Source organism: Geotrypetes seraphini, chromosome 3, assembly GCF_902459505.1.
Source record: "Geotrypetes seraphini chromosome 3, aGeoSer1.1, whole genome shotgun sequence".
Lineage (NCBI taxonomy): Eukaryota > Metazoa > Chordata > Amphibia > Gymnophiona > Dermophiidae > Geotrypetes > Geotrypetes seraphini.
This window is the reverse complement of record NC_047086.1, coordinates 232571115-232589904: the sequence shown is the minus strand read 5'-3', so window position 1 is coordinate 232589904 and position 18790 is coordinate 232571115. Positions and strand designations below refer to the sequence as shown.

Sequence of the window (18790 nt, the reverse complement as noted above, 5' to 3'; positions counted from 1 at the left end):
TCAGCACATGGGAAAACCCCATATTAGGGCGCACTATGGCCTGTTTGTACCGCAGCTTATTAAAAGGGCCCCCTTCTGATGATTCTGGAAATATTATCTCAAAATCCAATCCTTATCTGCAGGTACAGCAAAAGTCACTAACAGAGTGGCAGGAGTAAATACAGGTGACGATGAGGATCGGGAGCACTGCACAGCATTTAGCGCACCAGCCTGTGCTAAAAATCACTTTCGCAGTTTGTATAAAAAAGGGGGGGGGGGAGGTAATATTATTTTACTGGGCAAATAGAAGAATTTCATGCATATAGGAAGTTTCTCAATTTAAATCCCCCAAATCTCAAAATATTTTCCTAACACATCCCTCTTTTATACAAAACAAAGATTAGCACTTTTGCTGCATTTTCGACACTTTTCATGTTTAGCAGTAGACTTCCAAAATCTTTTATCATAGCAGAATGAACTTGCTAGAAAGAGTCACATTTTTCCCCTGTATCTAAATGAGCAGTAATTTGAACAACAGATGCAGATTGAATCTCCACCTCGCCGTGCAAATCCTTAAGAGGGGGGGACCTTAAGTCACGCTGGTTGGACCTTATCATAACTTAAAGGGCCCTAACACTGCCTAACCTTAAATACCACAATAATATTTAAGTTAGGTAGTAATGAGATGCAAAAGATGAAAGGTTGCAGCAATACTGCAGCCACATTCTTTCCCCGGCGCACCCAGCAGCCTTCTTATGGTACACATCTTTGCATATTATCCAGTGCTATGCTACACACAGGGCAGGATTAACCAATAGGCCAAGTAGGCACATGTCTAGGGCCTGAAATGGTCAGGGGGGGCCCGATGAAGGAAGGCATCAACATTGTTTTTTCCAAACTGCGATGCCCCCCCCCCCCCCCTCATCAACAGAAAGTAAGACAAGCAAGCAACGTGGGTAAGAAAGGCAACGGGAACTATAATTGTGCAAGCGGTGCTGCTTGCCCAAAGCTTCCCTCTGATGCAGCTTCCTGTTTCCGCCTGGGCGCATGGTGGGGTGGGGCGGGGCAGGAGGCCCAGTGTACTTGTATGCCTAGGGGCCCTCAACGAATTAATCCTGCCCTGGCTGCACACATTTAATTAGTTTTCTCACAAAGCAAAGGAAGTGGGGCTAAATGTTTAGTAATAGAGAAAAGACCCTATTCTCAAATGGATCTCTTCCATGACATGTACCTTTAGTGAAACCTTTCCTGGAAAACAAAGCCTTACATATTTAACTTTAATTAAAGAAATCACTTCCTGTCTATGAGCAATTACTTCACACTTGCGATTATTTTATGGAAACGATCCAGTTGATTTTGCCTGCTTATTATTTTTCATTATAGTATAGAGATGGGTATTCTAGACTTTACCTTGGTGCAAAGAGGGTTATCAGAATAACCCTGGCAAAATATTATCTCTGAAAGTCATTAAAGCATAAATGTACAAATTGTCTAGAGGGACTATTCACTCCAAATAGCAAGCCACCACCTATAATTACTGAGTAAATATTAAGATTATTGACTTATCTAGCAATTAATTTTTCTTAATTTCAGATGGGTTATCAGGGGATATTTTAAACATGAATATTTTTTCACATTAATTAACCAAAGCAGAGATGAAAGAAAAAGGTTACTTTACATTTTTGATTCATATTCCCTTATTAAAATGTTTTACAATGCTCACAGTAACAATGAAGTGCGCAGACATATTGGGCTCCTTTTACAAAGGTGCAGTAACGTTCATAGCGCACGCACCGGATTAGCGCACGCTAGCTGAAAAATTACCGCCTGCTTAAAAGGAGGCGGTAGCAGCTAGTGTGCGCTATTCCGCGCGTTAAGGCCCTAACGCACCTTTGTAAAAGGAGCCCATTGTATGGAGTAGAAAGGAATAAGTTTGCATTACACATTTTTCTATACTTTTTTAGCTGTGTATCACAAAAAGGCACAAGTTGGACAATGGAAGCATAGCATAACAAGTCATTTATATACCGCAATACCTCTCAGTTCTATGCGGTTAACAAATGTAAATAATACTGTAAATGCACAGGGAATTATAAACTTATTTATAAAATTTATCAAATAAATGAGTTTTCAACATCCTTCTAAAGATTTGATAAGAGCTAGAACTTGATATCAAATTACTAAAACTCTTACCCAAAAAACCAGCCTGATAAGCTAATGTTATATTAAAAAAAGCACTTATAAATTGTGGCAAGTCCAGCGCATCTCCTGACTTGCCACGGATTAAAAGTAAAATAAATCCTGTTGCAAAGGTGAGAAAAGCTCACCAGGAAGGTTTCCCTGGTTCACAGGCAGTTGGGGCTGACTATCCAGATACAGATCCTTCAAGTCCCAGTCCCTGACTGGAAAGGTTTGTCCATTCTAAAGGAAAAGCTAATAGAAGCCAGCAAATAAAAATCCTTTAAACCTCCCTTAAGGAAACAATCCTATTTCCTTGATAGCAATCTTCAGCTTGGCCAAAGGAGGAGCCAGAGGGAGCTTTGGCCCATGCTGATCCCACGCAGGTCTGGATGGGGCTCTCACCAATATAAACCAGAACTTCAGGCAGGAGAAGATGAGACGGAACAAGTCAGGCAGAAGGAGGCAGAGGAGCAGGTACTAGTAGAACCCAGCTTAAATGTTGGAGCTGGAGGACCCTGCCCAGCTGACTCAAGCAGAACTGCTAGCCCAGGAGGAACTACCTTTACAAGGTGAGCAAGTGGAGTCAATGGAAACTTGATAATAGGAACAATATTGTTTTTTGGAGGCCGGTGCTAAAACTGTGCTACGGATCTTTATTCCAAGTAGCAGCCTGAAATGACAATTGATTCCAAGGAGCAGCTGTTGCTTACCATTCAAGCCAAGTGCTTTCGGCTGAGGGAATTTCAATGACATTCATTTTCCCTGGAATGTTAACTGCATGCATATCCATGGAGAGGGAGAGGGCAAAAGTCCATAGATGATGGCCTTCTTTGCAAAGGGGTAAGGATCTTGAACCCCCTTGCTTGTTCAGAAAGAACATCGCTACTTGGTTGTCTGTTTGAATCAGAAGCTATGTGTTGCACACATACTGGCTAAACGCTCTGAACGCAGAATAAAATTGCATGAAGTTCCAGCAGATTGATGTGAAAATGTGGTTCTCTTGTTGACCAAAGACTCTTAGTCTTAAGGTGATTGAGATGCGCTCCCCGGCGCTTTGTTGGAGGCGTCTGTGGTAATGGTGAGAAGAGGAGGTGGAAGGTGAAATGGCATCCTTGTTTGAGGCTCACCTAATGCTACTTCCGGGCCAAGGTAGGCCTACGCGCCTCCCTAGGCTCCCAGAGGCGCCTACAATGTAGGCAGCCTGCCTTGGGAGGTTATTTTTTTTAAAAAAACCATGCATCCCAATTGGCTGATTAGGCAGCAATTGGCTGCCTACAGTTGGGACGCCGTTTATAGAATTTGGCCCTTAGAGTTCACAAATATAAAATGAACCACAAGATATCTAGGTGTTAGACCATGCGATACCTTATAGCATATACATCAAATTTAAATAGCACTCTTATCTCAACTCTTATCTCAACAGTATAGTTTATGATAAGGTGTCACATGGTCTGTCTTCTTCAGATTGAAAATCAATCAGACAGCTGTAGTTTGAATAATACGTAATCTATGTAGATTTTTTGATAACCTGGAAGATGAATTATATTGCAATAATTCAAGATGCTCAAACTAAAGATTGCAACAATAATCTAAAAGAAGTATCAAAATATGATCTAAGTGTTTGCAACTTCTATAACATGAAGAAGCTTTTTCTAATGCATTAGTTTGAGCTCTCATTGACAAATGTTTGTTCAGTTTAACCCCTAACATTTTGATTGTAGGTTTAACCGGGTGTAGAATTGCATTCAATTTCAGATTCTCTTCAATAATCTTATTTATTTATTTAGATTTCTATCCCGTTCTCCCAGAAGCTCAGAACAGGTTACAAGTAGACATGAGTAGCAAAGAAGAGTTTTGTTTTATCTGTATTGAGTTTCAACTTAAACCCATTCATCTACCATTCAATAGTTAATATTACAGTAGACATAAACTGCATAGCTTGAGTCAATGAAGAGGAAATTGGAATCACAATAGTTATATCATCTGTATAACTGTAGTTTTATACCCTCGTTTGTTAGTCTGGATCCTAAAGAAGCCAAATAAATATTGAAAAGGAAAGGGGAGATCCCTGTGGAATACCACATAGATTATTCCATTTACTAGAAAGTGTGTTACCAAATCAAACTTGATAAGTATGCATTTGCAAGAAACCTTGAAACCATCAAAATACCTTACCAGAAATGCCTATAACATCCAAACAATTGATCATTTCTCATGATCTACAAAATCAAATGCACTGCTCAAATCAAACTGTAATACTAAGGCTCTTATACCTTTACTAACCAGGTTATGCAAATAATCCATAAGTGAAGCAAGAACTGTTTCAATGCTATATAATGGATGAAATCACACTTGAGAAACATGAAATAGTGAAAATTGCTCCAGATAATCCAGCAACTATAGATATACTAAACCCCCCAGCTGCTTGGAAAAGAAAGGTGTAGCTGCTACTGGTCTATAATTGGAAATTAATGATATAGATTCCTTAGGACTTTTAGTTATTGGCGTAATTATAATATGCCCCTCATTCAGTGGAAATTTGCCTACCTCAAGCATGTAGGTTAACCAATCATTAAGTTCTCTCTGAAATTTTAATGGGGCAGATTGGGTGACTACTGGGGGGGGGGGGCAATAGCCTACAGGACAACATGAATTCATATATTTGATGTATAGTTTCCTAAATTGATCCCAATCTGGATTTTTAAAAGAATTCCAACTTAATTCTGCAAAGCAAGCATCTTTAAATGGAGGTCCCCTGGTTCTCAATCCACTGCTTGAAACATTAGGCTACTACTCTACTCCACATGGAAGGCTACTAATAGGTTAATTTAAAAAAAAATTAGTACCATGAATATCCATGTTGTCACAGAGCCCAGTATCCCTTTCCAGTTTCACATTCAGAGGGTGGGGGGGGATTAAGGAGTGACTTCCATTAATCCATTCAGTGGAAAGCTACACTTTCAGAGCACCTTTCTGTAATCTGGACATGCTGCGTACCAGGTCCAAATACTAACATGCATTTTTTTGGCCACAGACACTCCTTCTCCATTTTAAACTGGAGCTGGACATTCATATCTTAGCCTCTTTGTTATTATATTCCTCTATGAATAAAGTTGACTTGGTTGCTGTATCTCCAGTGTGGGAGTATCTTTCAGTCCCTACTTTTGTGTACTGTTGGTTGTGGGAATTGTTTCCTATTTTGCAGTTTCGCACTTCGGAGAGAATACCATCTGCCTCAACAGCTAAACATAAGCATAATTTCACTATGGGAGTTTCAAGTTTATTAAAATTTTTTGATTGAACGCCTATCATAAATTCTAGGCGATGTACATAAAAAAGGTATATAATTATAATCTTAAAAACATTTAATATATGAGACATGGACGATGACAGACTCATAAATACACAAGAGGGACAGGGTGGAACTACAATAAATTCAGAAAAGTAAACAGAGAGGGAAAAAAAGAGGGAAATGAAGAAAAGGGTGGTAGATTAAGATCAAAGCACAGGCAATACATCACGATCGAGAATGTTTACTGGAACAAAGAAGAAAACACGGTGTTATTCATTGCTCGATTACATCTTTGAAAATAAACTTTTTAATGCCCCATTGAATTTGTTTAAATTTTTTTTCCTCACTAAGGAAAGAGGGCAAATAATTCTATATCGAGGGGGAAAATGAGGACAGCAATGAAAACAAGCACACACATCTTCATATGACTGGTGTTACTGAAAAAGAATCAAGGAGAAAATTCACAGCATATATCTATAATGTGCACAGCTAAGCTTCCATACGGTTAAATAATGATTATACTTTCTTCCAAGTGTCCTATCATTACTAATTTATTTGGTATTCATTAAAATAATATTGACCATAATGAGTCCTGTTATGCATTATTATTGATGTCAAATTTCTTCCCACATGAATTTTATCTTAATATAGCTTTGACTGTATCATTAATCATGATGACTTCTTTTGGTAATTGTGTATATGCAATGTATAATTCCATAAAAATCCTATTATAATTTAGAATTAATTTTGCTTGAAGAGTACTCCCCTGCCTGATGAGAAGATTTAATACAGTAGCGGACACTGGTAATTTATCTTCTGGGCATTTAGCTATAAATGCATCATTGTACCCTATAAAACAACCTTAGTTTATAATTAGAATGCTGAATGTCACACTATAAAATAATTATTTATAAAATAAAAATGTTCATTCATAATATTTTAAATAACAAGACTATTTTTCAATCAATAATTTTTTTAGGGCTCCTTTTACAAAGCTGCAGTAAAATAAGTAAAATAGCATAGTTAAGAAAATAACACGATTGAAAATAAAATTAGGGAGTGAGGGGGTAAGCCTGTGACGTCAATGGGAGTATGTGAAAACACTCACAATATAATCCCAATTGGGTACATTACTCCAGATTCTGAGGCTTTTGAACCTCTATATCCCTATACAATAAGGGGCTCATAATCAAAAAAAAAAAAACGTCTAAAAAGTGTCCTAAGTGGCTACTTGGACGATAAAAAAGCCTACCCCCTACCCAGGCGACCCCCTCCCCCCCCGACGTTACTGTTCGGGCCAGGAGGGAGCCCAAGCCCTCCTTGCCCAGGCGACCCCCCCTACCCCCACCCCGCACTACATTACGGGCAGGAGGGGTGGGGGTAGGGGGGTCGCCTGGGCAAGGAGGGCTTGGGCTCCCTCCTGGCCCGAACAGTAATGTCGGGGGGGGGGGGGTGTCGCCTGGGCCAGGAGAGCTTGGCCTCTCTCCTGGCCCGAATGAGTCGGAGAGTCGGAGGGGCAAGAGGGCTTGAGCTCCCTCTTGCCCCGATTGTGTCGGGGGTGCCGCGGGTGCCTGGGGCAAGAGGGCTTGAGCTCCCTCTTGCCCCGATCGTGTCGGGGGTGCCGCGGGTGCCTGGGGCAAGAGGGCTTGGACTCCCTCTTGCCCCGATGTTATCGGGGGGGGTCGCAGCTTCAACGGGGCAAGAGGGCTTGGACTCCCTCTTGCCCCGATATCGTCATGCCTGGATCGTTGTTGGGGGGGGAAGGATTCTGTAACCGGTGTTGTTTTTGACAGACACCGGTTACAGAATCCAGCTTTTAGGCGAAGGACTGGCTCCTCCTTCGCCTAAAAGCCCTTCTGTTGGACGCTTGTGGCCTAGGCGTGTTTTTGTTTCATTATGGTTAAAAAGTGTGTACGTGCTGTGGGGGTACTTTTAGACGTAGTGGAGATTGGGCATTTAGGCAGAGGAAGGCCATAATCAAAACATGGACGTATGTTTTGGTTATGGACACTTTCCCTGCTTCTGGGTTGAACGTTTAGGGACTTAGGCCAAAAGGGGACTTAAGACGTTTTTTTTTATTTTGCCCCTCTAACCTTATAGGTTTATTTCAACTTTCTGGGGTTACATGTGCTAATGTTGCTATTAATGCACAACTATTATTAAAAATTAGAGCATGAGCCCTTACTGACGCCTATTTTGTAGGAAGAAAGGGCCTGATTCTATAAACCATGCCTAAATTGGTAGGTGCTTAGAAAAATAGTCAATCAAATGTAGGGGCTGTTTACAGAATTGCGCCTAACCATCTTAGACACTAGTAGGTGTCATAATGTTAGGCACCAGTATATTATACCAAGGTTTTGGGGGGCTAATTTACTGGTGCCTAACATTGGCAGCTACTGATCTCTAAGGCAATCTGTGTCCTCTTTTCGGGTAGGTGCAGGTAGGCATTGGTAGACGCCTTAGTGTAGATGCCTACATAGCATCTACCGAGTAAGACGTCTATCCAAAAATTTATTTTTGTAAACTGGTTTTTAATTTGTTTTTAATGGTACTTTCAATTACTGTGCTAATTAAACCAATTAAAAAAAAATTACCCCCCATCCTTTACAAAGCTACATTATCGCCAGCCGCAGTATTAGCTTCAGCACTCATAGGAATTGGATTGGATTTATTGCATTTGATATACCGTTTGAACATAGGTATTTAGCATCAGAGCTAATATTGCCACAGCCGGTGATAAAAAAAAAGATTAACACAACTTCGTAAAAGGGGGCGGGGAGGGGGGGTAGGTTACGTGCCTACCAGCAGGACCAAAGGGCTCATGCACGAATACTTTGGTAATCAGTGCAAAAATACTCACCCTCTGCTCCCAGACATACCCCATCTGCAGTAAAATAAAATGTAATTTTAGCACATAGTTTGTATGTGCCGATAGCTAAATTACTACAGGACACCTCACTGGTTTCCATGGCAAGCCCCTTTCAGCTTCAGTAAGCTTGTGCTAGTGCTTGCCACAGTCTTGTAAATGAAGACCTTAGTAATATTTCACCAAAAAAGTGCATATACTATATGAACATGGGAAGAGAATTCAATAAACGTGGAGGGGCATAATCAAAAAATACATCTAAGTCCATTTTGGGCCTAAGTCGCTAGTAGCCCAAAGTCAGAAATGTCCAAAGTCCATTCTCGAAAAATACGTCTAAAATATTTTTTTTGCAAGAATTGTCTACTTGTACGTTCAGTTGTTTGATCGTCCAGACAGCTAAGTCGTCTATCTTTATATACCATTCTCGTCCAAAAATTTATCCAAGTCAAAAACGCCTAGAACAAGACCTTTTGGATGTGGGAGGGGCCAGCAAAGTGATGAACTGGCCACCCAGACATTGAAACAGAGAAGTGGGGCACCTTACAGGGCACTGCTGCAAACTCCACAACTCCCTTATAGGTTATGGTGAGCCCCCCAAAACCTACTACACCCACCTGCCTACCACCCCAATACCCCTTATGGCTGCAGGTGCCACCTATATGGCAGTATAATAGGGTTTTGGGGAGTGCACATGTTTCACCATGAATGCAGTAGTTAGAATGGCTTATGGATCACTAGCCCTTAGGTGCTGATGTTCTGCAGGCAGGTATTTACGTTTTTATTCAGATTTTAAGGCAGTGTGGGAGGGTCATTGATCACTGGGGGAGTGTGTGTGGGTCTTTACTTTGTCCCTGCAGTGGTTATATGGTCACTTTAGATACCTTTTTGGCACTTATACCTGCTTTTACATCATCTAACTCACAATTTATAAGTTTCGCCTAGGAAGTCTCATGAAAAATTTGATTATCCCTGCAGGACAACTAAGTCTAGGTCAGGCCACACCCCGCTCTAACCACTCCTCCAGCTCTCAGTGCACAGTGAATTCAGAGGCCTAAAAAATCCCTGGATATGTCCAAAATGCCATTTTGATTATCGGCACTTGGATGACCTGTCTTTTAGGGCAATCAAGTGCCGACTTGGGCAGGTTTTTAGATGTGTTTAAGTTTTTTTGATTATGAGCCCCAGAGCTTACAGAATGCCATGTTACATGAATCCCTGCCACATTTAGGCACCCATAGTTATGTCAGCTCTATGGTGTCATTAGCACAAGTGCCTACATGCTTGATGAACTGGTACCAGGCTACTCTTCACAACTGCGGTCCTTCCCCTTTCACCCTCCAAAATTCCCCCCAAACCTACTAAACCTACCTGTCTCCCATCCCATCCCATCCCATCCCAGTAACCTTTATGGCTGCAAGTGGCACTTGTAGAGCACCACAGAGGTGTCTTAAGTAGCCTGGTGGATGGGCCAATGAACCATAGAGAAGAGGACCCAGGCTCATATGACACTCTAACCACTACATTTATGTTGGAAAGTGTGAGGTTTGATTATTGCTGCAAAACATCCAAGTCTAACCCAGCCCACAGCCCACCCAAAATACACCTCTAACATGCCCCTTTCTGAGGTGGATGTTTTGGAGGGCGAACATCCCACAAAATATTTAAGTTCTTGTTTCAGTTATCTGCACCCAGATCCTCCTCCATCCCAATACCAATAGGATAGTACAGGTACTTGTCGACTTACAACCTATGCGATTTACGACTGTTTGACTTTATCACATGTTTACGACAGTTTCCAGCACTCCCAAGTCTCGCTACACAGCAGTACTACGCAGCGTGAGAGTAAGCTGACATCAACATCTGGTCACCTCTTTTCTGTCGCCGTGTTCTCGAGCATTGCTTGGCAGTTCTGGGAACTTCTTCCGAAGTTTAGAAGGGGCATAAAGAAGCTTGTTTCGATCACTCCCTTCAGTATTTAAAGAGCGCACGAACTTAGAGAGTTGCGCGGGGACAGAAATCCCACCTATCCCCGCCCGTCCCCACCAGGATCCTCTCCATCCCCACCCATCCCCACCAGGATCCTCTCCGTCCCCACTCATCCCTATCAGGATCCTCTCTGTCTCCACACATCCCCACAAGGAATTACCTCCATCCCCACCCATCCCCATAAAAAGCAGCAATTACTTCTGACAGGATCATCAATTCCACAGTTTCTTTTGTGTTTGCGCTGCTGTTTTCCTTGTGGAATCTCTTTGGTGGAACCCTTTTTTGTTTTCTGTTCAGGTAATTAACTTATAAACTCCCTCTTTTACTAAGGCTGATGTGTCCATTATATTATATGGACGAACCCTGTTTCCAAAGCCTTCCATCCCCATGGGAGTCCCGTTGGCTAGAAGGGGGTCCCTGTGGGAGTCCTGTGAGCCAGAGGGGGGTCCCCGTAGGAGTCCCGTGGGTTAGGGGGATTCCCGCGGAACCCGTGGGATTCCTGCAATCCCCGTTCCCGTGTACTATAGATATTTTAAAACACAAAGGCAGGGAAGCCATTAGTCCTACTGGCACCCTATCAGTCATTTCAAAATATTATGCTGAGGGAAGCCATCAGGCCCCCCCTCCCTGGGACACTCCACTCACTTACATTTATCAAATGGTATTGCTAACTCCTCAATTATAACCTCCCATCTGCCTAAAGTAAAATATTATGGTGTTGAAAGCTAGGCAGGTGAAAATGTTAGCATAGGCAGCCATTTTCAGTCAAAGCTGAGCAGCATAATTCTTTTTTTTTATTATTATTCCATGATATTTTAATGATTTTGAGAAAAATTTGCAGAATATAATAAACAAGTTATATTACATAACCAAACTTAACATGAAATATTGGAAGAACCTAATAGAATAACAAAGTTATACCGCTACATTTTAACTGCTGCAGATTAGACTGATTTCGGTCTAAAATCTAGTCAGCTAGATTTGTGTAAAAGTCAGATTAAGGAAGTCAAACTTTGGACAGCTAAAGGGGCTCTTTCACTAAATGCTTAGTGTGCTTGATAAAAAGCTTCCTACAAAATGCTCTAAAGCTTCCTGTGGTGAATTCCCAGTTTATGTGTGGTAATCATGTTATTTATTTTTCAACTTTTTTTTTTTTTTGAGAGGAATAACATGGGCAGAGAATAGGCATAGAAATGTTATACAGCTAGTGCATTCATTTGAGCATGCACTGACTGGATAACAAAGACTTAACACAGGAGACCCTAGTGCTTCCTAAATAGGGAGTCCTTTTACTAAACTGCTGCTATAAAATGACCTTACTGGGCCTCTTACGTGAATCACTAAGGTCGCTGTTCCTGCGACTAGAAAATTGCTGATTTTCCTACTTTCCTAATTAATGCTCACATGCTAATTTCACCTTTAGCATGCTATCACTCTAGGGTCTCTTTCTTCTGGAATAAAGAAATATATGTCCCAGATTTTCAAGCATCTACACTCTTTACTGGGTGATATTTGCTTTGTTGTGTACTTAGAAATACCTGTTTTATTCTTATCATTATGAAATTTACTATTAAATTAATTAAGTTCATTATCAATTTTATTAAATTCATAATGTTAATAAAGAAATATGGTTTATGAACTTGAAGAGAAAAGTAAAAAGAAAAAAAGAAGAAAATGGATGACATAATAAGATCTAATAAATTTTATTATCCGGATCATTAAATTAAGTAGAATCCAATAAGATGTTCAACAATTTTTCAGTGATAATGGAAAATAATGATACTAGTTTCTGTCATTGGGTACGTCAAGACGTTTAGGGCTCCTTTTACTAAGCCGCGCTAGTGGTTTAACGCTCGTAATAGCACGCGCTAAACCGCAGGACGTGCTAGCCGCTTCCTCTTGAGCAGGCGGTAGTTTTGGGCCAGCGCGGGGGTTAGCGCGTGATGAAAAGTCACACGCGTTAACCCCGCTAGCGTGGCTTAGTAAAAGGAGCCCTTAGTATGTCAAGACGCTAATAGATTATAATAAGGCGGTTGTGGGAAGCAGCGTTTGTAAAGTAAAATTAAAACAAAATCAATATAAGAATAAGAGATTAACTCTTCATAATGAATGAGAAAAGTGATTAAAACTTTAGAATACCAAATATAGAAAAAGATTTAAAATTAATTAAAAGTGGGATATATCAATGTATTGATGTCATCACGTTGACTTCTTCACATTACCGTAAAGTACGTCCTTCTAAAATAAAATTTAAATCAGTGACGACCCAACGCAGCTAAAAATACGCCAGAAAAAAAAACGTTAAACCAGATTCCAGCATGGGAAACCGTAGAAACTTTACTATGGATTTCTGAGAAAAGTCATTACATAGAAGCAAAAGTAAGTAATAGTAACAATATAGTACATAAACCATTTTTAGAATGAATAATTTTTTGAAAGCAGAAAGAAAAAAGTAAAAACTATGTAAGCTGATAACTACACGCCATTATAGAAGCATTAGTCAAAGATTTCTATCCTCATATCTAATCAGGGGGTATCTTTTTCCGACAGAATTGATCAATAAGGTTAATAGTGATCTCCTGAAGAAGCTCCAAGGGGAGTGAAACGGAGACATTGAGCATTGAGCAATATTATCAACAGACATACTTTGAACTATCACCTCTTATGTCTGAGGATGAACACTATTGACTAACAGAGATAACAACCAATTATGGCAAAAAGCTAAGTATATGGTGAAAAATAAAAACATCGTACTGCTATTAACTTTTTTTAATTTTATTTTTAATCTTTATTCATTTTTAAAACTTTCTTTTTTTTTTATTTGCAACTTTTTAATAAATCTACACAAAATTCCAATGTAAAATTATTTTTAAAAATTCTGACAGAATGCACTGTAAGAAATACTAAGACAAAATCAAAGAGTAGATAAGTTATGTTCATTTTTAATTGCCTGGGGGTGGGGGTGGAACATTTCCAGGCCCTTCATTTGGCAGAGGTGGCCTCAGCAATGTAGGCATTGGAGCTGGTGGATGCACCCCTAGAGCTGGAGGAGGCACTGATGGAGGCAGTACCTATGGAGGCGGTACGGATGGAGGTGGCACTGACGGAAGTGGCACTGACGAAGGTGGATCGGATGGAGGTGGAACTGATGGAGGTGGCACCAAAGGAGGCAGTATTGATGGAGGTGGAACAGATGGAGGCGGCACCGAAGGAGGTGGAACCGATGGAGGCAGCCCTGTTGGAGGCAGCACTGAAGGAGGAGGCACCAGAGGTGGCCCTGGGGGTACAGGGCCAGCAGGTGACATCGGTGGTAACAGCAAACCTCCTGGAGGAGGGGGTGGCAATCTGTTCATTAGAGTTGGTGGGGCTGGCCACTTCACAACAGGTGTTGCAGCAGGAACAGTTTGGAGTACTGCAGGTTTTTCCATTTTAAAATGAAACTGAAGGAAAAACTGCTTTGTTTCTCTGTTCCAGTGGGTCCAGAACTTCGTTTCTGCTTTGTCAATTTCCCTGCTTGGTACCGTGAAAGCAATGGTTTGGTAGGGCTCAGCTGCTATGAGAAGATACTGCCAGCGTCTATCTGGGGGTTCAATTCTTTGCTCGTATGCAGACATGAACCGATGCCGGGGCATGATGGTTTCTGCAATCTCTGGATAGTCAATCTGAAAGAGGAGACTCTGCTGGCCTGTTTCTGGATCCCTTTGTAACCTGATTGGCCAATTTTCACAAACTTTTTCACCTCTACTTTTTCTGGAGCAGGCTGGGCAGGTGCCTCCTTTGCTTCTTTAGCTGCTCTGCGAGCTAAGTTTGTCTGATGCATTTTCCCTTAAGTATGTGCTAAATAGCTTCCCTCATTGTTGTGAAGGGTTAAACAGAGTTTGCATTCATAAGAACCCAGGTGATTTTTCACAAAGTAAAGATCTTTGTTAATATCTCTAGTTTCCAAGGCTAGCTGTCATAGTCTCTCCCTGCGGTCTCGATTACTTTCTGAAGAGGAGGCGACACCCCCACTTCCAGTTTTACCACCAGGGCGATGCTGGAAATCCATGATGAGAACCTTTGCTCTTAAGTAAATGAAATCTCTCGGCAACCCCTCTTTTCCACTCACCCAACGCCACACGTTCATTTTATCATTTTATACTTAATATACCATCAAATTCTAACTCACATCAAATATCCCCTCCCTTAATACTCAACAATTGTTCTCAAGCATAAGAAATCATAAAGTATTCCCCCCCCCCATCCCTCCCCACCCTGGATGTATATGAACAAAAGGGAAAAAAAATAATATTCATTCTGTGCAGTAATTTGTTAATGGCTCCCAAACCTCCCTAAATTTCTTAAAATGCCCCTGCTGTATGGCTATCGCCCTCTACATTTTAAAAATTTGGCATAATGAGTTTCATCAAAAATTATAATTCAGCCGATCCCAATTTTTCCAATTTTTCATAATTTGCTGTATGGCAACCGCTGTCACGATGAGCAGCAATTTATTATTATTAGAAGAGATTTGACTCTTAGCTCTCATGGAAGTACCAAATAACACAGTGTCGTATGATAATGCCACCGGATTTTCCTATTCACTTGGCCCCAAATGGATTTCCAAAAGCCAAGGGCTCCTTTTACTAAGCCGCGCTAGCGGGGTTAGCGCGCACGACTTTTCATCACGCGCTAACCCCCGCGCTGGCCAAAAACTACTGCCTGCTCAAGAGGAGGCGGTAGTGGCTAGCGTTTCCCGTGGTTTAGCGTGCGCTATTATGTGCGTTGAACTGCTAGCGCAGCTTCGTAAAAGGAGCGCTAAGTATCAATGGACAATAGGATAGTAAGTGATCTAATGTCCCAGCTTTGAGATGTACATGCTTGGATAAGCCTTTTGGCTGCCTAGAACTTTGACCCACGGAGAAGCTAAGTATTTTTTCGGACTATTGACTTTTTTTTTTTGTCCCCTCTGGGATGGTTGATTGTGGTCGCGTCTGCACCCTTGGATGAGAGGCAGAGACAGTTCATATCACATTATATTATTTGCACTTTTAGCACATAAATTGTTGGTGCACCAGTACACATCTAATTACACGTCGGGTGAGCCCGAGGATGTTTCACAGTTTATGCTCATATGGGCACATGGTTGTGACAGCTGGCGCATCAGGGGCTGTGTACACCCTGCTGCGAGCTGTGTGACTGAGGGCTCCCTGTTTATCACTACAAAAATATTTTTCGTTTTGAGCTTGTTTGTAGTGTGAAACTGTTTCTTCCTCTCACCCTTGTTGTAGGGTCAGGGAAGATTAGTTTTTTACTGTTTGAGTTTCTTTCCTTTCTTTGAGTTTTTTTTGCTTTTTCATTTTTTCAGCTTTGAGATGACAGTGCCAGCATCTATTAGACTGAGAGCTATCTAATTTCTGTAAACGAACCGGGGTCCAAACTGCTCTGTGTAACAAAAAAAAAAACAAGCTTGTCTCATAGATGCCGACACTGTACTTCTCATCCTCTAAGCCCAAATTCGTAGCCATTGAGACACAGTAATTTTATGCTTTATCTCAATGCTCCAAATGTCACGCAGACCAGTCTTTTGTTTCTTATTCAAAAATCTAGATATTAATTTATACCACTGAGCGGCCTGGTGTCCCAGGAAGTCCACCTGAAAACATAAGACCGGCAGACTATGCTGATTAGTTAGATTTTTCCATTCAGAGAACCCCTCCTTAATGGCCTGCTTCAGCTGCAACCATCTATAATTTTGTGATTTGTTAAGACCAAATTTGTTTTATAATCGTGAAAAGTCAAGCAGCTGCCATCTGATATAACATCATCCAAAGTACATCTACCTGCCTTCATCCAGTGTTTCCAGATGACCTTAAACCCACCAATTTGAATCTTGGCGTTCAGCCAGAGGGACTGACACATAGATTTATGGATTGGAATAGGTGTGAAATTATTGACAGATTTTAAAGTTTGCCATGTGTTTAATAAAATTCTATTGTCCTTATACAATCTAGATATTTTGATACTTAGGACATGACCTAAACGCAGTGGAAACATGAGTTGCCATTCCAACCATAACCAGTCTGGGAGATTTTCCATGAGCTCAGGGAGGATCCATACCCTGACGCATAATATAGGCTTGATGGTACCTATAAATATTTGGGAAATTTACCCCACCCTCCACAATTGGCTTTTGGAAAGACACTAAGGCAATTCTTGCTGCTTTCCCCAGCCAAATAAATTTTGTCAGAATACTATTTAATTTCTTGTAAAAAGACATCTGAAAAAACACTGGCAACATACCCATTTGGTAACAGACTACAGGCAGAATCATCATCTTAACTGTTTGGAATCTCCCACCAAGATAGATGTAATGGGTTCTAATGCTCACACATTTCCGTGACCTTCAGAAATAAAGATTTTTCATTTACTTTCATTGTTTCTTCCAGTATACCGTATTTTCATGCATATAACGTGCGCGTTATATATGATTTTACAAACCGTGCATAACCATGCGCGTTATACGTGTGAGCGCGTTGTACTAATTTTTTTTTTCATTCTGATCCAACATTCCCCCTGTGAACCGGCATCCTCCCCCCTCCCCCCGCTCGCATCACCCCCCCTCCCCCGTGATCCTACATCCCCCCCAGCACCACAAAGACAACTCTTACTCGATTGGGCACCGGCACCGGCACTGGCACCAGCACCAATGCACAGGATGTGCCAGTGCCAGTGCCCAAAGATCCTCCCTCGTTGGGTTGGGCTGGGCTGGGCTGGGCTGGGCGGTGCGAGAGAGATCCTCCTTCTTCCTGTGCCGGGCTGGACTGGGCTTTGAGCATTTGCGCATGCTCAAAGCCTTCTGGTCTCGCTCTCTCCGATCGGAGAGAGCGAGACCAGAAGGCTTTGAGCATGCGCAAATGCTCAAAGCCCAGTCCAGCCCGGCACAGGAAGAAGGAGGATCTCTCTCGCACCGCCCAGCCCAGCCCAGCCCAACAAGGGAGGATCTTTGGGCACTGGCACATCCTGTGCATTGTTGCTGGTGCCGGTGCCCAATCGGGTAAGAGTTGTCTTTGCAGTGCTGGGGAGGATGTAGGATCGCGGGGGGGGGGGGGTGACGCGAGTGGGGGGGAGGATGCCGGTTCGGAGTAGGTGGGAGGAGGTTTTAGCATGCACGATATAAGCGTGTGCGCGCTATATTAAAATTTTATTACATAAATTTCTGTTCCCCGAGCGCTATACCCGTGTGCGCGTTTTACACGGGTGCGCGGTATATGAGTGAAAATACGGTACTTTTCATCCAAATACCTAAATATTTTATACCCTCTTCCTTCCAGAGAAAAGGGAATGTATCAAATAATCCTATTCACTTTTATATCAAGAATTTTACACATAAGTGGAATAAAATGAATTAATTTTAAAAAAGTAACAAAAGGGGTAATTGGAGACCTATGATAGCTCCTATAAAGGTTGCACTCATAGAAACATAGAAACATAGAATATGACGGCAGAAAAGGGCTGTAGCCCATCAAGTCTGCCCACGCTAATGACCCACCCCCAGACTTCACCCGGCTAGAGATCCCACATACATATCCCATATCTTTTTGAAATTGAGCACGCTGCTAGCGTTAATCACCTGCAATGGAAGTTCATTCCAATGATCGACTACCCTTTCAGTGAAGAAATACTTCCTGGTGTCGCCATGAAATTGCCCACCTTTGATTTTCAGCGGATGACCTCTTGTGGTTGAAGGTCCTTTAAGAAAGAAGATATCATCTTCCACCTCGATGCGGCCCGTGATATATTTAAAAGTCTCAATCATGTCCCCCCTCTCTCTACGTTCCTCGAGCGAGTATAGTTGCAGTTTATTCAGTCTTTCCTCATAGACTTGTTCTAAAGTCAGACAACTGTGAGCACTTGAGGTTTCCGTTCCCCAAAGAAGAAAGAAGATAAAATATTTATAAATAAGAAATACTTTTAAAAGGAATTTGTTTACTCCCTATTAGTATCACATTAGAAGGGTGTTGCACCTTAAGATCATCACATACAATTTTTAACCTCTGGTAAGTCCATGCTGGCACTTACCACAGTTTAGTTTAAAGACTCCATGGAGAAGATAACATAAGAATAGCCTTACTGAGTCAGACCAAAAACTGAAACTATCATTCCCCTCTGCAAAAGGTATATCCCGTGTAGGAAAACTAGGAACATCCCTCCCCTTTAGAACCACAGAACTCTGGAACAACCTCACCTCCCCGCTCAGAATTTCAAGCTCCCTCCAATCCTTCCGCAAACACTTGAAAACTTGGCTCTTTTCAAAAATATAACACCTCCCGCTCTTTGGTACCCTGTCCCTCTTTATCTTCCTAGCTCCTTTCCTATAACCCTTCATTGTAGCTCCTTTTCAACCTAACCCTGTAAACCGTGCCGAGCTCTACGCTTGTGGAGATGGCGCGGTATACAAACCTAAGGTTTAGTTTAGTTTAGTTTAGACCAATGATCCATCAAGC

The 18790-nt window shown here is 41.6% G+C and overlaps 1 protein-coding gene and 1 pseudogene across 10 annotated transcripts in view; both read right to left on the bottom strand.

Annotated features, from left to right (window-relative positions):
- LAMA2 (laminin subunit alpha 2) overlaps positions 1 to 18790 on the bottom strand; it is a 1204230-nt gene that overhangs the window by 643829 nt on the left and 541611 nt on the right. The gene's annotated exons all lie outside the window — the stretch shown is intronic.
- Positions 13247 to 14400, bottom strand: LOC117356945 (annotated as a pseudogene).